At 36.5% G+C, this 22,364-nt stretch overlaps 1 protein-coding gene across 3 annotated transcripts in view; it reads right to left on the bottom strand.

The window, feature by feature from the left end:
* Positions 1-21,830, bottom strand: part of CACNA2D3 (calcium voltage-gated channel auxiliary subunit alpha2delta 3) — a 466,111-nt gene extending 444,281 nt beyond the window's left edge. Inside the window, exon 1 of one of the 3 annotated variants that reach the window (XM_048957969.1) lies at positions 21,724-21,830. The gene's annotated coding sequence lies outside the window, so the exon portion shown is untranslated. Of the gene's footprint in view, positions 1-5,592; positions 5,637-21,385; positions 21,591-21,723 lie in introns of those variants that run through there. The other 2 variants (XM_048957968.1, XM_048957970.1) reach the window with 2 other exon arrangements.
* Positions 21,831-22,364: the final 534 nt, after the last annotated feature.

Here is a 22,364-nt window from a genome sequence, read left to right as displayed (position 1 = left end):
CATACAATGACAATCATCTATAAAATGCTGACTAACCAGCAGCAGCTGTTGAAGAATTCGCTAGAGCTGAAAACCAGCCTGTAGTTCATATGTCTGGGGAAGGCTGAGAAAGCTGAAATTTTAAGGAAAGAGCAAATAGAAACAATGAAGTCTAGCAGCTGACTTCACAGACTTTCACATCTTTGAAGATGCAAAATCTAATGACTCAGTCATCTCTAACCTCAAGGACCTTATAAAAACATTATAACTATTTGGAAGGTATAGGAAGAAGGAAGCAGCTTTCAAAATCGTAATGCAAACATTTCACCTGGACTAGAAGTGAAATACGGTCAATTTTATGCAGAATTTTTGAACTAAAGCAAAACTGCACCACAGAATACAGATGGTTGTCAAACAGCAAAAAAAATTTTAGGCATATTTTTTAACATGCTGGACAGCAATGTTTCTTGTTGTGGTAGACTTATTAATACTAGCACATTTTTGTAGACCACTATTCCTTTGAAATGCTAGAATTGTACCTTAAACATATCAATTAGTTTTGTTCCCATTTCATACACGAATAATTTTTCCTTGAACCTGATTTAATGTTTCCGTTGCATCACATCGTGGTCCGGATTTTAAAACAAAATTTTCTACATTTATTAACATTACAGTAATTTATTCAATACTTTACATAGGTGAGGCTTCAATTAGTAACATACTTTGATTTTGGATCTGGTACTCCTGGCAAGAAGCAAGGACAAAAACAGGGAACAGCAGAAGTAGGCTAAATTGAGAAGCTTATAGAATCCAGAGTGCGGAATTCAAACCCAGATCATCTACTTGCCTTGATAGGAGAGCAAACACAGAAAGCCAGATAAGCCTGCATGCTTCCACATTTACAGTAGTATTCCTCGAGTGGGAGTAGACTCTTTATCCAAGTGGACTACCCAGCATAAATGTCTCAAACCTTAATAACCCAGGGAAGCAATATTTTGACAGAACGATTTATGAGAGCCATAATACAGTCATAGAAATAAATGTTAACAAATTAAGATACCTAACAAAATAATGCAGTACGCATTCCTTTAAAACTATTCTCCTTAGAAATAGATAGTAATAGTTAGAAGACTTCTAGTGGCTTTGAATGGAAAATGCTGTGTGTGAGACTGTCATGCACTGCTGGTGAAATAATGAAGTTCTACACTAAGTTTAATACATGCTGTACTCTTAGGTATGAGTAAAATAAGAATATGGTTACAACTGACATCTTTTACATCAAGCATGTCTCAGTGGATATCCAACTGAATATGGACAAAAGGAATTTGCAAAAACAAATATTGCTCAATTTATTCTAGTATAGCTGAACAGAAGGGCCAGAAATTATAACTGAATTACAGGACTATTAGCAAGATTTTGTTTCCTTATTGATTCATGCAGAGAGACCTCAGAAGACAGTGTCCATCAACTGGAATAAGAAACCTGGCAGCATACAGCTGGAGATCTGTGTCAAAGTAGGCATGAGATATCTGCTGTGTGTCAAGTACATCACATTCACTATAAATCCATCTATCTAGCAATTAGATACTGCACCCTGAAACTTCCTGTTAAAACGATTGTACTGAAGCTAATAAATTTTCTCATATCAATTCACAGTGCGTAGTGAAAAGAACCAACCATTAAAGGCTTCCCAACAGAAATCTATTCTGCCTCTTCATCTAAAGAGTGCATTGTACATTTTGGGGGCAAATGAATAACTGTCCTTAGCTGAAAACTGCTTTTTCTTACATGAACATGCATGAAATACATGGAAAATTGTCTTGATATGAATACTGCCGAAAAAAATTTTATATAGATGTTTGCTTATATAAACAAAAATACTTTTTGTATTCTGTGTCCTAATTGGTTAAGTCAGTAAAAGGAGACAACGCTGTCTCCCAGTTGGCACAACAGAAGCGACAAGAAGGTAACCAAAGCAATAGGGAAGTAGCTTCAAGCTGAGCAAGTCATTCAGAAACACTTTGGTATCCTTGCAAGAGATAAACAATTAAAAACACAGGAAAGTACACAAATAAAAAGTTCCACATTTCTTAACACTAACTCCGTTGCAACTTCTACTGTAGTGGCAGAAAAACTCTGTATTTTAGCTATGTACTTGTAACAGAGGGAGAAAGGTGGCAGAATCTGAAGAGGAGTTAATAGGAAGTTGAATGCATTTTCATTAGAAAGGAAATTGGAGATAGTAGGTGAGCTAGGGTTGAGGAAAATGCCTACATCAGCAATCTGGCAGTCATGGTTTAACCCCCCCAGACATTTGACATGGAAGTGCACAGATGAAGCAGAAGTGTGTACTTGAATTCTTCCATGCAGAAAAAAAGGCATCTATTGACATTCATCAATACTTGCTGCCTGTTAATGGAGAATCAAACAGTGGATGCTGGCAAGGTGAGGTGGTGGGTGGCGTGTTTCAGCAGCACCAAAAGCAAGGCACCTCCACTGGTGCACGTTTATGAAAGGGGCACGCAGGCTCTCACTGCTGTCAAAAATGCACTGCTAATGGTGGTAGCTTCATTGAAAAAATAGTTTCAAAGCTGAGAATTTGTTATATTTAATAATACTATTGTGCTCTTTGTATCTGCCATAATTTCCAGGGAAATAAATAGGAGGCACTACATACTTAAGTTACATACTTAAGGGCAGATCTCATTTTCTCAAAGTGAGGTCAACATAGGGTATCTATACCAGTATACACGAAGGTAAAAGTCAGCTGCCCCTCAAATCTGAAAAGACAGGATTAGTTCAAATAAGCCCATTTTCTATAACCTGCCGTTGAATTGTATTTCAAACGATCTTTTTCTGCATTCGTATATTCCCTCTGTCTTCATGCATTCCCCTTTGAAAGAAACACTGTGTTCTTCCTATGTAGTGTGGAGACACCCAGTGGAAAAATGCAGGTAGCACAGAATCCAAAGGGTAAGAAGCTGCTGTTCAGGAAAACGGTTTAAATTTTTCTTACACTGCAATTTCCAAAAATTTTTGTTACCACTTGGCCATCAATCATGAGATTCAGAAACTCGTTTAAAAAGGCTTCAACAATGCTTCAAAAAAATGATACATGTCAACTTAGAGAGCAATTACTCCTTTGAAGAAACGTTCCTTTCTCTGCGATTTGAAATGAATAGATTATACAAAACTAAAGATAAATTAAAAACCGATGCTGCTTCTTTCTGAACAGTCATAAAAATTTTCCCCAGAATGCTTTATTTTTACATTTTGAATAAAGATTCTAATTTTCGTTCTATTTTCTCATCCAATTTATTCTTGCTTTCTTTAACTTCTACTGTAATGCAAGAAGAGAGAAACAGTTTAACAGAAAACATATGCACACTGCTGGCCTGAGAGACCCAGAGAAGGGCAACTTAGGAGATGCTTTTCTGTGTAGAAATGTAAACAATATTTTTAAAGAAATAGTTTTCCTAAATTAAGTACTCTCTTATTATACATCTCATGACTAGTGAGATCATCATGCATATTTGTAGATGTAGAAAAAATACTTTGGAAAACAAAAGTTTCATATATCCCTTATACTGTTTACTTCTGCTTTCCCCAGTTGGACCAGCATTACTCAGAAAAACAATGCAGTCTAAGTTTCTCTGTGTGTTATGTTCTCCCTTACATTCTTCATCTCAATAGAACAAATGAAAAACAAGGAAGTAACTGCAGCTTCATGCTTCCATGGGTAAGTCAACACCACCCTAGTGACCTAGCAACACGTGTCTTTCATAGGACATTACACATTAGCAGGATTAAGGGATTAAAATTTTGCCCCTCTTCTGATGTCAGAGTAGCACAAGCATGAGAAGCAGCAGCCAGCTCTGTGTGCTTTATTCCAGCTGAGGGCTTTTCATCAACAGAAAAATCTCTGCTTATTAATTACAGCTGGCATCTGGCTCCTTTACATCACCTGAGGAGTAAAAGATGTCAGATCAGTGCAGAGTTATCTGTCCTTTCATGCAGCAGTTAGTGAAACCAATAATAGAGGATGTAGCAGATAATTATTACATGCTGTATGTGTAATACTTTGAATAAATTAATGGTATGAATCACAACATTAAGTGTCACTAGAAATGATGGATGGAAATACATAGCAGATTAACACAACAAGAAAAACAGAACACCTTAAATTTTCCATTCATTTCAAGTATGTTTACATCTTAATTTTCCTTGAGTAATTTAGCTGAAAATAATGAGACGGATAGGAAAATGGTTTTAATGAAGGGTGATGGGGTTTTTGCTTGCTTTTTTCGCTTCCAAAAATTGATTTGTTACAAAAGGATACTTGTTTCACCAAAAAGCATGTTCTCTAAATCCACTAGGATTAATCCAGTGTAAATATTCAGCTGGCATCTTTGGAGGACCATATCTGTGCAGAATTACTTGGTTTTCCTCTTCATACTACTTAGCACTTTATGAAAAAATAAAAGGTACTAAAAAAATCTCTGTAACTGTCTGCAGGCAAATGAAGTTTTAACTATGTAAAATAATTGAAGACATGAAATTTGCTGATGTATGTTTACTCCTTTTCTGGGTAATTCAGCAATGTATAGAATGACACAGAACAACATAGGTCCAGATCCCTGTGAGATTTCATGAGCGACTTTATCATGAACATTCATAATTTATTATCCCTCTTTAAAAGGTATATCAATTGTTTTTAAACCATCATTGGAAAATCCTGATGATCCTTTATCAGCTATCCACATTTGGGAAAAGCAAATTAAAACTGAATGTATATGGTTTTCTCCTTGGCAACTTCATGGGGGGAAACAGGAGGGTACTGGGAGTACTTAACCACAATTCCATTAAATGTAGGTCTTGTCTCTTTCAATTAGCACAAGTAATCACATATTCAGTAAAGTTTTAAAATAGGCATTCAGCATAACATTATTTTGAATGAGATGTGCAAAATCTTCTATATGACTAGAATTCAACAGATTACACTAGCACTGCAGCTTTACAGCTGGTTCTCCAGGCACCCATTACATTTTGTGAGCTGTTTGTACTGTAGCTTTTGATATTCTTAAAGGATTGACGGCATCCATTTACTTTCAAATAAGGTCGTTTTCAATTTAGCAGCATTCAGCAACCTGCAAATCTGAGTCTGCAAGGCCCTCTTAAGAATATCACTTTCAGAGGAGGGATGTTTTCCAGGTGGTTTTGCAGAGAACCATGAAATGCAGCTGCCACAAAACCTTTGATGAGACATAAGTAGAGCAACATCAAAAGTGCGCTTCTTTTTGAGCAAATACATGAAAGCACAAAACTAGCTGACAGCATCACATCACAGAACGCATTTGAACTTGCAGACAGAAACCAAAAGGAAAGACTATTTCTCTGACCATTACTTGGAGCATGGTCTATACAACATAAAAACACAGAAATTGCATCATTATATAGTCAGACACTGCAAGAAATAAGATTTTTGAAATAGAGATAGTTGAGAAATAGAAATATATGCATGGTATAAAAATGTGCACAGTATAGTAGCTCATGCTAATGACCTCCATAAAACACATTTCACTGCAAATAACAAGATACATAAACAAAACTCACAGATGTAACTGTCCCCCAGGTTTCACCCATCCTGCTGAAACGTACCTCAGCTGGTACCAGTGCTTAGTAAGCCTAAGCAGGCACAGTATGCTTACACTCATTTATTCCTTTCCTTAAAGAAACAGCCCCATCTTCCATTAACCACTTTGTAAGTAAAGCACTGACTATTATATAAAGTTCAGTTCTCTAGTAAAAAATAATTTTTATTCCGTTTCACTATGATTACATTCCTAGCATTTTTTGTTTTATATCCTGTATAACTATACTAAGGTGACAGAAAGGTTAGACAACAAAGCCACCTTTACAACATCCCTACGTATACTTCAAACCAGTAGAGTTGTCTTAGTTATGTGAAAAGACTAGATAATCTTGGATGAAATTAAAAGCTAGCCTGCTGCTGAAGAAAACACAGTACTGAGACCATCACTGAAGGTGGTACTATGGAGAACACATTCACACATTTCTTTAAGTCCCAGTGCAAGACTGGGAGTGAAAATGTATTTTAAAATTACTGCCTTTATTCAGTTATCTTACCATTGAATTCTTCATTTAATTATAATGTATCAGACTTGACTTTGTCTGGCATCTAGAACCATTTTGATGAATGAGAGGAATCTGAAACAATGATTCCTAGAATTCTTACAAAACTTGACTCCTTACAAAAAAAAAATAAAAAAAAAAGAATTAATTCACTTCTTTATTAATTCTTGGCTAATAAAAGGGGAGAGTTGCTGCTACGGTAGCCACCAACACACATTCCATGTCAAAGATCCAGATGTAAAATCTTTCATCTTAATTAAACAATAAGCAGTATATTTTGTTTCTTTATTTAAGGAGAAGTGTTTCCATTCACACCCATTATAACAACATACATAACCTAACTACAAAACGTGTCTAAGTTGAATGTATCAGCTGAAGAGAACTCTTTGCATTTTCTGGTGTTATTTATTTTTCTGGATAAATCCAAGAGCAAAAGATTTGAATCAAAGTTTAGTGACTGCCTCCAACAGATGTAAACTGGATCCACAGTAAGCAGTCAGCTCAACAGCTATGCCACTGCTAGAACTAGCCTTGATTGCAGCAGCTTTTCTAGCTCTGGCACTTACTGTATTCTCATGAGTATACACTGCACAAACTTGGATAGAATTTTAACTTTTATGGATTGTATAAACCTATTTTTCCTTACGGGAGTCTAGAAAAACGTCCAAGAAGACTGAGCTGCTTATTCTAATAGTTTCTTGTCATATTTGAATTGAATGTTTTTAGATTAGCAGATAATCTGTATCTGAACATTTAAAAGATTTTTATACTATGACAAGTTCTTTCACGCACAATCCATGGAGATTTAATGTTGCTGGTCATCCTAAAACACATCTGAAGCAGAAGGAAGGAGCAAGTCTATCAAACTATTGGCATGGAATTACAATCAGGAGAAATTAAAAAGTGTTTTAGACATTTTTTCTAATACCTGGATATTTTGTGTATTTCTACTTTAATGCTGCATCATTTACATTTGCTCTTCAGTATCACGGTGGTTTTGAGTGCAGTTCTACTCCGCTCCACTAAATTCCCTTGCTATTTTGCGGTGAAAAACTGATCTTACTGACTCAGAAAAGCAAAAAGGTTTCATTTCAGTGCCATTAACAGTCCTATCGCTTGCTAAACATTATTAAGAATAAAGAAATTTCAGCTCTGTTATCTGGCAAGAATAACTTCCAATAAAATCAAGCTGATCAAGTTCAGTATGTGAGGTAACCTACTAATTCACACAGTCTTGGCAGAGTTTCCATAACTCCTTCCCATCTATTGTCACTATTTTCAGGTACCTGGCAAAGCTCTTGACAACACACAATGGTCTCCAACCATTCACAACTCTTTCTCTGATCCAACTCATTCACTTCTGCTTTCCCATTTTATGGCTCTTAAGAACGCTCCCTAGAGAAAAACTCTCACACTAGATTTTTGCATGCATTTCCCTTTGCCCTTGCCTATACAGTTTTCCTCCTTGCTCTCTTAGAATCTCATCTGGAGCCTCTAAACCATTTGATAAGATTCCATGGTTGGTTTGTTATAAACAGCTTCCATCATAGTGATACTTTAGTCTACAAGACACATTAAGGAGCGAATATCTTGGAAGGCTTAACTAAATCTTGCTATTAGTGAGAACATTTCCATATGATAAACTTTTCCAAGCTGTTACACTCGCACAGATATATGTACATACACATATATACATATATGTACGAGGAAATTTAGCTGATACAATAGGATCTCCACTTTATGCCTCCTACTTCTGATACTATTCTTGTCATCTATAAAGTGCTTATGAAACACTGGGCATCTTACACAAATGTTTTTGCAAGCCAAACACTGTCACATTTAATAAGTAATAACTAAAGGCAGTGAAGACATAACCTTTATGCAAAAGCTGCAAAGTAGCATAGAAGTGCAGCAATGTGATTCAGAATCATGTTCAGAAGGATGGCTTCAGTCATTATTCTAGTTTTGTCCCTTATCAGAAAAAGGTTTGGATATAGTCAGTATCATAAAAACTTCAGCCTGACTCCAGAAAGCCATTTGTAAAGCAACTTGATGAGCACAGGACTTTATTCCTCTTTGCTATAGGATGTTTACACTTCAAAGATGCCCAACTGGAAACAGCTTAAAATATATAAATGTTCCTTTGACATCTGCCACACACATTTCAGAGCAGTCCTTTCCAACAACACATTCTCATGAATCATCTACTGAAAATCTACCACATGTACCAAAGAGATAGTGATAATGCAAACCTGACAGTTTTTTGGATTTCACACCGATGAAACCAGGCAATATGCTGTCACAAGTCCAAGCACCCACAGGGAAGGAGACAGCATGATACAGTTGAATTTCATCTGTACTACAATTATTTGGCTTTTCCACCTGATAAATGAAATAATTCATTTTACTTCTCATTCCATACTAGGTTAGCAATTGGATTACCACTGACCACATTGAAAAACTTCAGTTTGTTCAACAACAAAGGGACAGTAACAAAGACACTTGGAATCAAGAAGATATAAACAGATTTACCCTCTCTTCAGTGGCTATTACCTGTCTGCTAAGTACTGAAGCACTCAAGAGAGTTCGAATGCAAACAATTCCAAATTTTCTAGTGGAAATCCTTTACATAATGTCAGGCCATAGCACAGAAATCTTTGCACTAAGCCAAGCAGCCAATTCAGTACCCTGCCTCCAAAAGATACCAAGGGTGGATCTAAATAATAACTTGGAATGACTGTTCCTAAGTATACTCTCTCAAACTCCACCAGTTTGCAGCTCAGACATCTTGATCCAGAAGTGATATCTTTATGCTTTCTCATGTTCAATTAGAGACAGACTTGCCCATTATGCATTATTGCCCTTATAGTAAGAAGGTTTGATCTCCATAAACTTTCAGCAAGCATCGATGAATATCAATAGGTAGCATTTTCTTCCACAAGAAGGAATTCAATTCCATTCATTTGATTAATACACACTTCCACGTCTGATGTCAATTTGTCAGACCGTCCCTCTACTGCTGTCTGTTATGGAACAACAAAATGTAATGAAATATTGAAGGGAAAACTCAGTTTCTATTGCCATACCACCAACATCCACCACTGATGTTGGGGGCCAACATAATAACATAGAAGGCATTACTTTTGGACCAGCCCTCACATATTACTACTCTGCATTGAATTCAGCAGTGAACAATTTACTTTGCTCTGTGCACTGCAAAGTTGAAAAACAGACTCACAGGTAAGATTCATTAGCAGTAGTAAAGCAGTAAAGGTTTTGGAATTAATGCAAGGAAAATAATTGTTTCTTTGGACATCTTTTTCAATTGAACATTTAGCATATTTAAGTAAACTAAAGCTGGGAGCTCTAGAGCTTACACAAGAGAAGCTCAGTTATCAAAAGATCTTCATCCAACCGTTCATTGCATCTCCTTGAGAAACCGCAGGAAATCATAAGCTATCAGTATGTCCCAACAATTGAAACAAGTGATAATGCCATCATCAGCTCTTCCACACCAAAAGGGATGACATTAACTGCAGTTAGTTCTTCACTGTGTGCTGAAACAGAACTATTATAGCATGTACTACACACAAATCACTGATCACTTACTTGGAGATGATTCATGCAGTGTGAACCTGTTGTACAGAAGTCACCAGGATACAGTTAGATAAGTGATGCCATGGATGACTTGCACATTTAGTAAATAACTGAATCACTATCCTTGAGATTATGAAATAAGCTGCAGCTACAATTGACAAGTCAGTGAATGCACGTACATTAACTACAGATTGAAATAAAAAATTGTGTCTTGTATATCTGTTTTAGCAGAGGAGGATAGTATAAAAGGTCATTTTTCAGTGAAAATAAGTTATTCATGTTTGAAACATATCTAACATACTGTGACTCATATCTGAAATGACTTCATGAAAGAGTATCATTACCACGAGCCTTCTCAAACAATACTAAGGGCTGACAGTTTTGTCCTACCTCATTGATTATTCTATAATTTGCTCTGTAATAGGAATTTTAAAATATAGCCCACAAGTAGCTTTTGTATTCATACACTTGCAGATAATATTACTGACATGAAGTTATACTTTCTATTTTAGCACTTGGGGCCAGTTTTTGTTTGCTTGGGTCTTCTGATGACTTTGATGTGCTTCTGTAAAGAAGTCTGTAACACAACAAGGGAAAATGGGACAATGAAATACTGTTGCTCCACAAAATTCTGAAGTCCCAACAAGCACATCAAAATCCATTATATGTAATAATATGCAACTGAAATCCATGCTGGGCAAGCCATGCCATGAGAGAAGTATTCACTATGAATGAAAAAATTAAAAAAAAAATAAATAAATTTATTAACTGCAAAATCAACTAAATATCACAAGGTATATTTGATTTTTTTCATGCTAGATCACTCCTGCTAATTTGCTGGAAACCCATTACAGACATTGCATTGGCTTTATTTTATTTTTCCTGCCTGAAATTATCTGATCTATAATAAATTTTCCTTCCTTGCTTTAAAGGTCAAATATGGATTATCAGTGAAAGCTTGAGAAATACCCATTTCTCAGAATTTTTTCTCTGAGTGTTCTCTATTACAGAAAGTAATAGCACATACAAAAGCATCCTGGAAAAGAACCCATGGTTTCCACATAGAATAAGCACTAAGAGAAGCAAAAAAAAGGTGGTTACTTTCAGTGCCTAGAGCCCCCATAATTCCACGTTAGTTAATGATAATTATGTGAGTTATCTATACATACATATTGATATTTATACTGTATATTCATGCCATTTATTGAATCTAGGTTTTGCATGACAACCATTAATCTCCAGACATACCACTGTATTTATTGTCTAAGGCAAAATGCACTTTAAAGTGCTAACAATAGTTGCAGAGCAAGCAAATTCCCTAAGACGTGGTCTTCATGATGAAGGAACAATGAATGCAAACAGCAATCTTACGTAAGATTTTGTACTTTGTTCATTTCTAAGGTACAGTTATTGTTTACTAATTTGAAACATTATGACTGTTTTATTCTGCTTATAACCTACTTCCACCTTAACTTAAATGCAGCTGCTTGAAGTCGTTCTTTTTAAGAAGATAATAAAAGCAATGTAATAGGAGCAAGAACCAAAGCACTGTTGCATAATTCATAAAACTCAGGTTTTCCTTTAGTGTCATATTTTATAATTGGATTACAGGTTCTTCATATTTGTCCAGTGAAGGAAATCAGTGCCCCAGTAGTGAATTAGCATCAGCCAATAGATGCCCACAAAACCTCTGCCATGGCACACTGACTTTGTTGTTATTAAATGACAGTGACTGCCTGCAAATAACATTAACTGCTCTTCAAATTGTCTAAGCTGACACAAACACTCTTTGATTCTGTATTATAAATAATGAATGCAACAGTATTAAGAATAACAGTTTAAAAAGCTTAGTTTAAGAACCTTCAAATTTATTTTTTTCCCCCCAGTTGGCATGACTTCCATCTCAAATATTTGAAATTTTGACATTAGGAGTAATTTTTCCTCTACTCAAGGACCCAAAGTTTCTTATCTTCAGAGATCTCTATTTTTCTTGAGGAACAAATGAGCTCATTTATGAAAATGTGTAATACCCAAAATTTTGGTAATTGTTCACTGAAGCTGAAGAAAATACCACCTAAAGGCCTTGGGATAACTGCTGTCTGCAACATGCTTCTTACCTCTCTGAATTTGTATAACGCTTCACAGATAGCTGACTAAACACAAAGCAGGTTGATACCACCTTATCTTGGAGAGGTGCGCTTTAACATCATTCCTCTACTTTTACCCAAAAGTGAAGCTCACAGAACTTTCACAGAAGTCTTTTTTCCTCTTGCATCAGTAGATTTCACAGGATCCCTTATGTAGACAAGCACCTCCCCACTTCCCCCAGCCCACCTTCCCTCTCTATCAGTCACAACAGGTACATTGTAAAAAAATAGAAAGTCAGAATTCAGCATTCACAGGAAAAGCAGGTCTTCTAAGGAGCTGAGACATTTCTAACTCTGTCCTTTGGTGCTGCATGGGAAAGCCTTTGTTTCCTTTAAAGGCATCATAAAGCTTCAGAAAGATTTGAATGCCAATTACCTGAATAAACTAGGTTATTCAGATTGCCTCCAGCACTATCACCAGTGTTCACTGCCCAGACTACTATACTTTGAACTGAACTGTGAAAGTAGTTGTAGTTCTCATTAAGTATTGCAGAAGTGATGACCACCTAGAATTTCAGATAAAAAGTACATTTTTCTCCATTTAACTACATGGAAAAGGGAATATCCAAAGAATATTTTCTGTGTGGCAAATACTCCACAGAACGTGGAACTTGACAGATTTGGTTACTATTGGAGGCAGATGCAAAAGATAGAAGAATAAATATACCAAAAAGTCTATTTTCTGAAGTATTTTGCCCAGAACAGGTCCAATTTTGTGACAAGGACATGGACTATTAGTTCATTAAAAGAGAAGCATTTTTAAGCACTGTATACTCTTGATTCCAATTCTGTAAAAAATTTTGTGTGCCCAAGGTGTAAGAAACTTTCTTCCTTCCCACTCTCTAAAAATCATAGAACACAAAATGTGTTGGGAAGGAATTTTGAGAACTATAAGGCTATGGGATTAAACAAAGAGCTGATGAACAGTGCACTTAAAAAAAAAAAAAACACAAACTTAAAAAGCAAAAGTCATCCCAAATTTAAAACTGAAGCTAAGCTGCACATCAGAAAATGACTATTGCCAGAACTATGGATTAGACTTCACAATATGGAGTCTGTGGAACCCATCTGGCTAGCGTATGAGAAAAACTCATTCTTCTTCACTACAAATCAAGTCAGATAGTTCTACTGAACTGTGAAAGTTCTCTCTTTGGTTTATTTCTAGATATAAACTACTACAGACATACGCTATCAAAGGCTTCCAAGAGCAAAAAAAAAAACAAGTTTAGAGCAGAGAGTTTATTAAGGTAATGTAGTTTATGCTGTGCATCAGAATTGAAAGTGGAAAAAGAAGCTGATCTCTACCTAAAACTACCATAGGTTTTCCAAGACACATACGTTAGGGAATGAAGCAGCTATTAAAGAAGTTAATACAATATTTCTACTGCCACACTGGGGAGACAGCAACAGTTTTGTATCCAATTCATTCTGACTCCACAGGGGTTGGCAGAGGGGGTGGAATTCAGCACAATTAGACATCTACATGATTTTCTACATATGGAACATAAACTGGGAAAGGACTTAATAGAGCATTCACCAGTCCACTCTAGCTGTTTGAGCACTCTTTTTGCAATTTGCTATGAACAATCAGCCTATCCTGATTTCTATGAAGATACATACAAGGTATTAATAGAAAGTCAGCAAGCTAAAATTCACAACCAGAAATTTTCTTTATTATTCTCCCCTGAAAATCATTCCAGGCCTAATTACTCAGGTACTATTTTGTTGTTCCACTGCAGAGCAAACTGCACAAACTGTGGCTTACTTACATACTTCCTTCAGCTCCCCTCCCTGCAAGGTCCCTATACACAATCTGCTAGCTGCAAACTGTCTGTGCTCCCACATGGTAAAAGTTTTCTGCTTCCTTTCCCATATTCCTGTTGAATTCCCCTGTTCTCATCCTCTTCACATTGCAAAGGAACCTTATGATCCCCACATCTACCTTTTGCCCATTCCTCTGACCCTGTTATTAATTTCTCTATTTCTTTCAGATGACAGGAGTACAATTTTTTGGAGCTTGTGCTTTTGCATCATTAAGTTAAGAACTCCCACCTTAGAGTAGTGAATATATTCTAATCTTAGCAGAAATGGGTTTACAGACTAATTTCCACTCTAGTTCCTAAAAGACTTTCACATGTGTCATGGTGGGTGGACTTAAAGCCTTGAGATTTTTTGTATCTGATCTCAGTTGGGAGATTTTAATAAAGTAACAGGAATGTGTATTCAATGCTTGTGGAATTTTTTAGGAATTACTTCAAACATACAATACATATTCTTCCCACTTTAAGTTCAAAAGAAATCCAAGTACTTATTCTCCTAAGAGCAAATAGATATTTGAAACTAAGATTTCAATTCAGACATTTGTTACTCTTGTTCCCACATATGAAAGATGAGAGTGGTGCCTGACTGGTGCTTATGTTAACGAAGAGATGCATTTCTTTCCTTACAGCAAGTCCCTAGCATAAGGATGGTTTCGTACATGTAAGTCCACTTCCTTTATGAAATATACTTGAAATAAGATTAGAAACCACTACACCAAGTGCTACTTGAATAAATGCTTCTGTAGGTTCATTACTGTGTAAATAACATCAGAATCATTCCCCAGGTCCTATAGAATGAAATCCACTTACAGGGATCACCCGAAGATCTCTAAACAAAATCTAGTTTTCAACAATGGACTAATTTTCTCTATGGTTTTTGCCACTATTTATGTTATTTCTTTAAAAAAAAGTTTCACATATTTCTAAATCTACTTTTTACTGTTGACTCACAGAGCACCTTCAGGTACCCCTTATATCCTTTTCCAGCCATTCTCCATTGCTCCTACTAAAAAGCCAGCCTTAAGTAACCTTTTGAATAAGAACTTTTGAGAATCTTCTGAATTACCTCAAAATATATCCTTTATAGGATCTATAGGCAGCTCTCTCTATTTCAGACAGACAAAAGGTCACCTAAAGGAACATCCATCAGGAAAGTAAACAAACATCAACTTCCCCTGCAAACACACACACACACCTGGCTAACCACCAACAGGTTTGCAAATTATGGACCTAGAAACTCTTGCTACCTTTTCAGTAGGAGTTATAAGTGACTCAGGGATATAGGATTGATCTTTTTCCCCCCCCTTACTGGCTCAGTTCCTAGTACAAGAAACAGCTGAGTAATATCTTGAGAATTAAAGAAGCATTAATATACTGTGATTCAAGTGAATTGTAAGCATCAGTATCTTCCCTAAATAAGGTAAATGCAGTAGGGAGAACATGATGACAGCGTTAAAGTTAATGATCCGGTGCAGTAGTATTTAAAACAGATTTGACACTAGCTTAATCATGTTAATTGCTACATTGGACAACTGAAGAATAGTGAATACACTGTCCCTGAATGTCCTGACACAGCATCTTGTCTGTTATCTTACAGATGCAGTGACTTTCATGATCTTCAGGTAACCAGAATTTCAAGACCACTTAGTTTGCCCTGCTATCAGCTAATTGTGAATTATTAAACTGAATAGTCGTCTTTTTCTATTTTAAATACTCAGTAAAGTATCCTTAAAAAGCAATTTGCCTCTTTCCTAATCACAGCAGTACTGGCCCAAGGGTATTAGTGACAGGGGATAAGATGGTAAGGAAAGGAAAATGTCATCCAGTGCTACTGGTCTAGGATAGCTGGCACTCTGCTTAAAATATAAGTACTTCTTCTGAGAAGTGTCATCCTAAAAGAGCTAGGTCTGACAGAAGGCAGCAGCAGCCATTCCTGAGGAAGTAACCCCATGCATACCTCAGCTCTGTCACGGTCAAAGCAGCCTGCGAGTTTCACACGTTCTTTTTTTAAGTGTGAAGTTTCAAGATGATTTTGTGCAGTTATACTGTGGTTATAGAGCAGCTTGTTAATGATTAACACTGCAGCCTCAAGCTGCTCACAGCCAGCTGAAGAGCCTGATGCTTCTGATGCCTTCTGATAATTTCAGACTAAGTATACCAATAAATTTATAGTCCCGTATCTTCTCCTTCCCCAAGACTACCTAGCTCTCCTGAGACTTCAAACAACACATGACAGTTCCCACAATTCTTTCAGAGACCCAGAAACAAAAGAATGAGGAGATCAGTGAGAAAAAAAACAGAAGACAAATAGTGCTGCCCTGTTAATCTCCATGCAACCATGGAAAAGACTTGGTAGATCTGAACCATATTAGAATACTATAAAACAAAAACAGATCATGTCTGACAGCACTCAGAACTCATTTAGTTAATAATAATAAAGATTTCTCAATCAGGATATGTGCTAGGAAAATCTGAAAGAGACTTCACATAACCTGACTGATGCCACAGCCTGTAGGGATACAAACTAGGATCCTTCACAGAATGAAGAGAGGTAAAGATTAATAAAATCTCCCCTGATTAAATGAACAGATTCAAATGAAAATAAGACAGACATATACTAATAATAATATACATAATTAAACAGGTAGTTTTAGAGAATAAAGAGGAAACTTTAGCCTTTTTAATTAGATAAAGGTTTGCTTGGAAAAGAAAAACTTTATTTTCTGATTTCTTTTGCATGTTCACTGTATTAGATGGAGCTGGTACATTTAAAAAGTGAAATTTGTTTTTGTTTAACCTCAAAGTGCACTAAAAACTAAAACCAAACCTGAGAAGAAAAAACAATGTAGTTATCTTTCATGTCAAGTGTCCAGATTCTGCTTTATTTTACCTCTTTTTTCATAAAGGCAGCTAAGATTGTATATAGGACTATCTATGGATCGCTTGAGAAGTCTTTTGATTGTATCCAAGGTCAGAGACTTGAAGTAGGCCACACATCTTCCAGATTTTTTTTCTGCTTACACTACCATATTATGTTTTTGCAAGCATTATCTCTTAAAGGAAAGAATCTGCTGTCAGCAAGTGCACTATTTTCTGCTAAGTCATTCCACCACCTTGCAACGACATTTGAAAACATAAAGCTGATTTATAACAACATTTTACAACTAGTGCAGCATTTTGTTGTAAGTGAGATGAGCACAATATATCAATATGCAAAGAGTGGGAAAGGTGCTGCAAAAGCACTGGCACCAATCTACAGAATTTCAATCACAGCAGGCCCAGGAGTTCAAAGTCCCTCATGATTTTGAAAAGTAACACATTCTGATGAAAGAACGATCAACACTTAAGAGCTCTGTAAAGACCCTACCTGAAGAACTCTGAATTAGAACAATTACTCTGTCTACATAACATAGAGAAAACTGTAACACATGTAATAACTTCTTCAGCCAAGAGAGATCTATCTTTTCCTTGTACAAGCCAGTAAGTCACAACACTGCCTCACAGAAATCCTCCAGTTACTCATGGAGGCTTAAAGAGCCATACAGACACTTACTTCAAAGGAAGTGCCCACAGACTTCAGCATGAGGTGAGACTTGAGTGCCATCCACAGCAGCAGAGGATATAAGTAGCTGTACCACAGACATTAACAAACACTTATGCATAAAGCACTTTCGTTCTGCCTTGTTTCTGTTTTATTTCTTACCCCAACTATTTCATTCTTGCCAGTTGCTATATGCAGGTGCCATAAGTTAATAAAGGAAAGAATAATTTGGAGGGCATTTATTATTACAGATAATGCATTGCAAAGAACACCCACCTTGTACAGACAATTGACAGAAATTTAAGGAAAAAAACAATTTCCAGAAAATTTCCAGAAAGATGTAAGGAAATTCATTTTATCTTGTTTTATACTGAAGCGCTGAGATGACTATCAGTTCCAACAATACAAAGTCTCCACAACAAAAACCACAGTACAGAATTAAAGTTCTTTCCCCTCACATTTAATATGTATCAAGTCCATTCCGAAGCTGTTATGTTACCAGAGAACCAGCTGCACAGAGGGAAAGTTTGCATGATGAAGCAGAGAGGACTGCAATCCCTCTTCTGTCTGTTTTAATTTTGGTTTTTCAAATGATGAGAAAAACTCAGGTGGAAAGATACGCTCTGCATGTCTGCCCATGTGGCAGAGAGAAAAATGTAATTGATTATTCTTATTAAGGAAACGGGTTTTTGCCAGAAGCATCAAGTTTATTCAGTTTCATCCTTAAAATGTAATACACAGCATAGTTAGATACTCTAACTTCATTTTATACATAGCTTGAACTGACCACAAGCATTTCAACAATCACAAAAAATGCAGTACTAACTTAATTAGAAAATTAATGGAAAGAGAGGGAAGGATGCTGTAATCAGGAATCTGGATCTTTAAGTGCTCCTAATCTGTACACTATCACCACTTCTGCCTGTAAAAACACTGAGGGAAGAGCTGCCTCAAGATCATCAAAAGGGAATCATGAATTAAAAAAAGGCAGATATACTCAGCAGAAAGAGACTCAAACAATGGTTTTGGAGAGCGAAATTTTGCCTTCCAGTTTTTTCTTATAGGTCAGTTTTATTAAAGAACAGATTTCTGTGAATGATCCTTCTCTGCAGAAATACTACTTCATGAGTATCCAAATGCTGGATATATTATTAATGTAGGATTTGCAAACATACCAGATTCTGCTCAAGCTAACGTTCAGGAAAGATACAGAACAACACAAGCAATTTGCCCAATGAAAGAGGTCTTCAGATTTTGCATTATTGGTTAAAGAAAAGCCTATGAAGAGATATTTACAGTTGTGCCCCCAAAGTATATGTGATTTTCATTAGTATAGCAGGAGTGTACTATTAGCTATAGAAATTAGGTAGTTTAGTATCAAATGATACAATTTGCATGCAAAAGCATAGATTGCATATACTACTACTAAAATCTCATTTTAATAAGTGTAGTATTGCAGTCAGGTGTCATCTTAAAAACAGCTATAGGAAATAAGCCTTTAAGCAAAGAAAAAGAAAGGAAGTCAAATCAACGTAGTGCTGTCAAGCAAAGAAATACATCTGCAAATTGAAGGCAACAGTGTCACTTTCTAGGCACAGACAGCTACTAAACCAAAGTAACAGAAAGAACGTTAAGAAGCTATTACTGAAGTTTCTGTCTCTCTGGGACAGCTATAATTGACAAAAGAAAGCAACCTGACAAAACATAGCTCACTGGTTCCAGAATTTAGATTACGCCTTTCAGCATTGAACAAGTGAAGTCAGGTGGGGCCACTCACACTGCAGCAGAGTGGTGAGTGATGGCCAAAACTACTCGCATATGTATGTGCTTCAAGAGGAGAATCTGTAATCTGTAAACAAGTACTTTCTAAAGCCTATTAGCCTAATAAAGCATTGTTATCTACTACAAATTCAATGATTTGAAAGCTTCCTTCGTACCATTTTAATTCTCGTTTCTCTGATCAGGACAGCAGTGATTCATGCACCTGGCTAACAGCCTAGAAGAAAATCTTCCAACATTAGGGATGAAGACGACTGAATGAATCTTTTTGAAACTGAAAAACAGGCAGAACAGAGAGCCAGAATACTTCAGGTGGAACTAAAAGCAAAAAGGAATCTTATATCTTTACCCTTTCTCTCTCCTTCTTAATGATTCAAAAATTGTGACAGTTTGAAGGGATCAGTAAGGATTTTCAAGTTAAGGAAACACCCAAGAGAACTTGATTACCAAATAGTCACCTGCTTATCTTGCTGCCACACACCTAGGGATCTTCTGCTTGGTGAAGAGCAGCATCCTTGTTTTTTGTGTACTCTAGCAGCTGTATGGAGATTCAAATACTGATCGCCTTCCCTTTTTTACACATCAAGGAAAGTGCTGGGTAAAGGCTGGCCTAGAACCTTGTTGCAGATGGGAAATGCTCAGGAATATTTTCTTCATGAGTCACAGCCAACTACACTCTTTACAAATGACATCCAACATCATTTAGAGAATTTCCAATAGATTCTGTAGCCTGGCTATCCTGATAGCATCAACATAGATTGATTGAAGAAGCAGGTTGACCCCAACTAATAAAGATAATCATGGCACATTTTGGTTCAAAATGCTTACATTTTCACATCTGCACTTGACTTCATTCATAAGATTGATATGAACTGATGCTTACTGCTGCTGATTAGAACTGAATCCAACATTACTTGTCCTAAGAAGTTAGACAAATACCCCCATGATAGCACATGGGAACTTCTGATGAATGATGAAAAAAGTTCTGTTACAGGGTTTGTCATTCGTTTGCTGAATAACTTTGAGGAAACGAGTTTTACTTACAGAAGACCTACCTGATGCTTATGTTTCCTACCTACTGTGCTTCAAAAGAAAAATATTAAACATATCTATATTATGCTTCTAATTTATGTTTTCTACCAACTTGGTAGAAAACTTGCTCTGTAATTTGACAAAGCAGTTCGTGTTATTTGACACGCTGCCACCTAACGGCTATTTGAAGTATCACCACCACTCAATGCTCCTCAGTGAATTGGGTGTTCTTTTCACTACTGCTCATGTAGCTTGGCCTCTTACAGAATACACCTGCAGACAACACGTAGCAGACTGTTCCCTCTGGGTGGAAGAATAAGGAAGCTTTTTCCTAGAATTTCAAATAACTTCAAAACCAAGCATTTCACATTACTCAGAGCTCAAGGCTTTATTACCATGAAAAGTACATGACATTACAGAAAGTTACGTGTTCCTACACATATAGATATGCTACTTTCTAATCAGCAAAATAAACATAAAGGCAATCTTTAGACATTACTTCAGAATATATTTGCTTTCAGACCACTAACCATAGTAATCTTACACCAAAGCCTCATCATGTTTGTTACTCAGATACTAACAAGTAGGATAATGAAAGCAGATCTCAGACACACTCTCACTGGAACACCTGGCTTCTGACCCAGGTGGGGAGAAAAACAGTTCTTAGCATCAGGAGTTTGTTTTCTTGACTGATTTTGGCTGATTTTTGTGCTCCTGATTTTGCAAAACACATCTTCAAGATGAAATTTACATGAGTTATTTTCCCCTTTAACTAAAGCCCTACAGTACAAATAAGGATATACTTGGCTAAGGCAAACAAAAAAATTAGAAAAAGTAGTTTTCTAATCATTTAATCAGAACTGAAGCTTATCTAAACAGGTAACCTGTTTAAAATTTTGACTTCAAATCAATGTTATTTTGCTCTAAGGAAAACAGAATTTTAGTTCTTTCACATATGCACACGCAAAATATATATATAGATGCATATATCTATCCCTGATGAAAGCTATTAAATAAAATAGAATAATATGACACATCACCCAAATTTCATCTTTAAGGATGCAAGTAACATTCCACATTCGAAATATGGTCGTGTGTTCAGAAGACCTTCTTCCTTTAATACATAAAGCATTAACTGTGTATACAAAAGGCAAGTACAACAAAGTAATCAGCTCTTCCGTGAGTAATTCAAACGTCAATTTTGCATGTTGAAACATTGAAATGCAATTGAAAGCATAGCAGTAACAGTGGAATAGTATGTCCTAAGGCACAGCAAGTGAGAACTTACTCAAATAGAGCATCCATAGATGCAAAAACAAAGGAAAACAGCTGCTTACCTTCAGAAGGCCTCAGGCATACAGGGATCTCCAACAAAATACCCTTAGCTCCACTGCCAACCCTTAAAAGAAGTCTGGGAAGGGGTGTATCCTGGCTTTATCCCTTCTAGTCACTCAGGTGCATTGCATTGCATACTCCTGAGCTCCCCTGGGTTGGCCCCGCCTTCCCACCAGGTGTTCAATCACTGGTTCAGGCCGTGACTCAGCAGTTCCACTACACGTTTCCTTTTAAATTATATGACGAGAAGAGATTCTACAGGCCAGAAAAAAAAAAAAAAAAAAAAAAAAAAAAAAAAAAAAAAAACACCAACCACAAAGCACTGCACAGCTGTACTCACGTTCAGGAAGGCAATCTGACAGTTTTCTATTTCTGTTTAGAACTTTAAAAATGCCTCCTGCTGTGTTTCAAGAGCAGGTGCGCTGCAGCTGCTGCTGTCCTCTGAACTCCCCAATGCCAGGCACACAGAGTGAAAGCACAAGGGAGGGTCAGAAAATATCAGAGGCATGGCAACAGTTGTAACATAACAAAGATTCCCCAGAGCCCACCCTAGGAGGGAGTAGCTGCTGTGAGCAGGTGGCGAGGGCAGGGCAGCCACCATTAAACAGTTTCAACCTGAGCTTTTGTCTCGGTATGCTTCCTCGGCAGCACCAAAACACAAGTAATTCCTCACATTCCTATTCTCTAATCCATTCTTGACCCAAACACAGACCAACAGGTAGCATGCTTAATAACACTATGCTACAATTTATTTTTAACCGTACCTTTTAAATGTCACATTTTCATGTCTAAATCTCAAAGATGTACATAAATAAAAAATTAGTGCATATTTGAACAAAAACTGTTACAAATGCTTACATTTTCACGTATCATTTTATGTAGTGGCAACTTATTTTTACCACTCTTAATTACCCAGATATGCTGACAAAATTTGTCTACACTAGGAATACACAACGACAAGTAATCTGAGTTCAAAAAATG

The sequence above is a fragment of the Lagopus muta genome, chromosome 11 (assembly GCF_023343835.1).
Source record: "Lagopus muta isolate bLagMut1 chromosome 11, bLagMut1 primary, whole genome shotgun sequence".
Taxonomy (NCBI): domain Eukaryota; kingdom Metazoa; phylum Chordata; class Aves; order Galliformes; family Phasianidae; genus Lagopus; species Lagopus muta.
The sequence above is the reverse complement of the archived record's forward strand: the minus strand, read 5'-3'. Positions and strand labels throughout refer to the sequence as shown.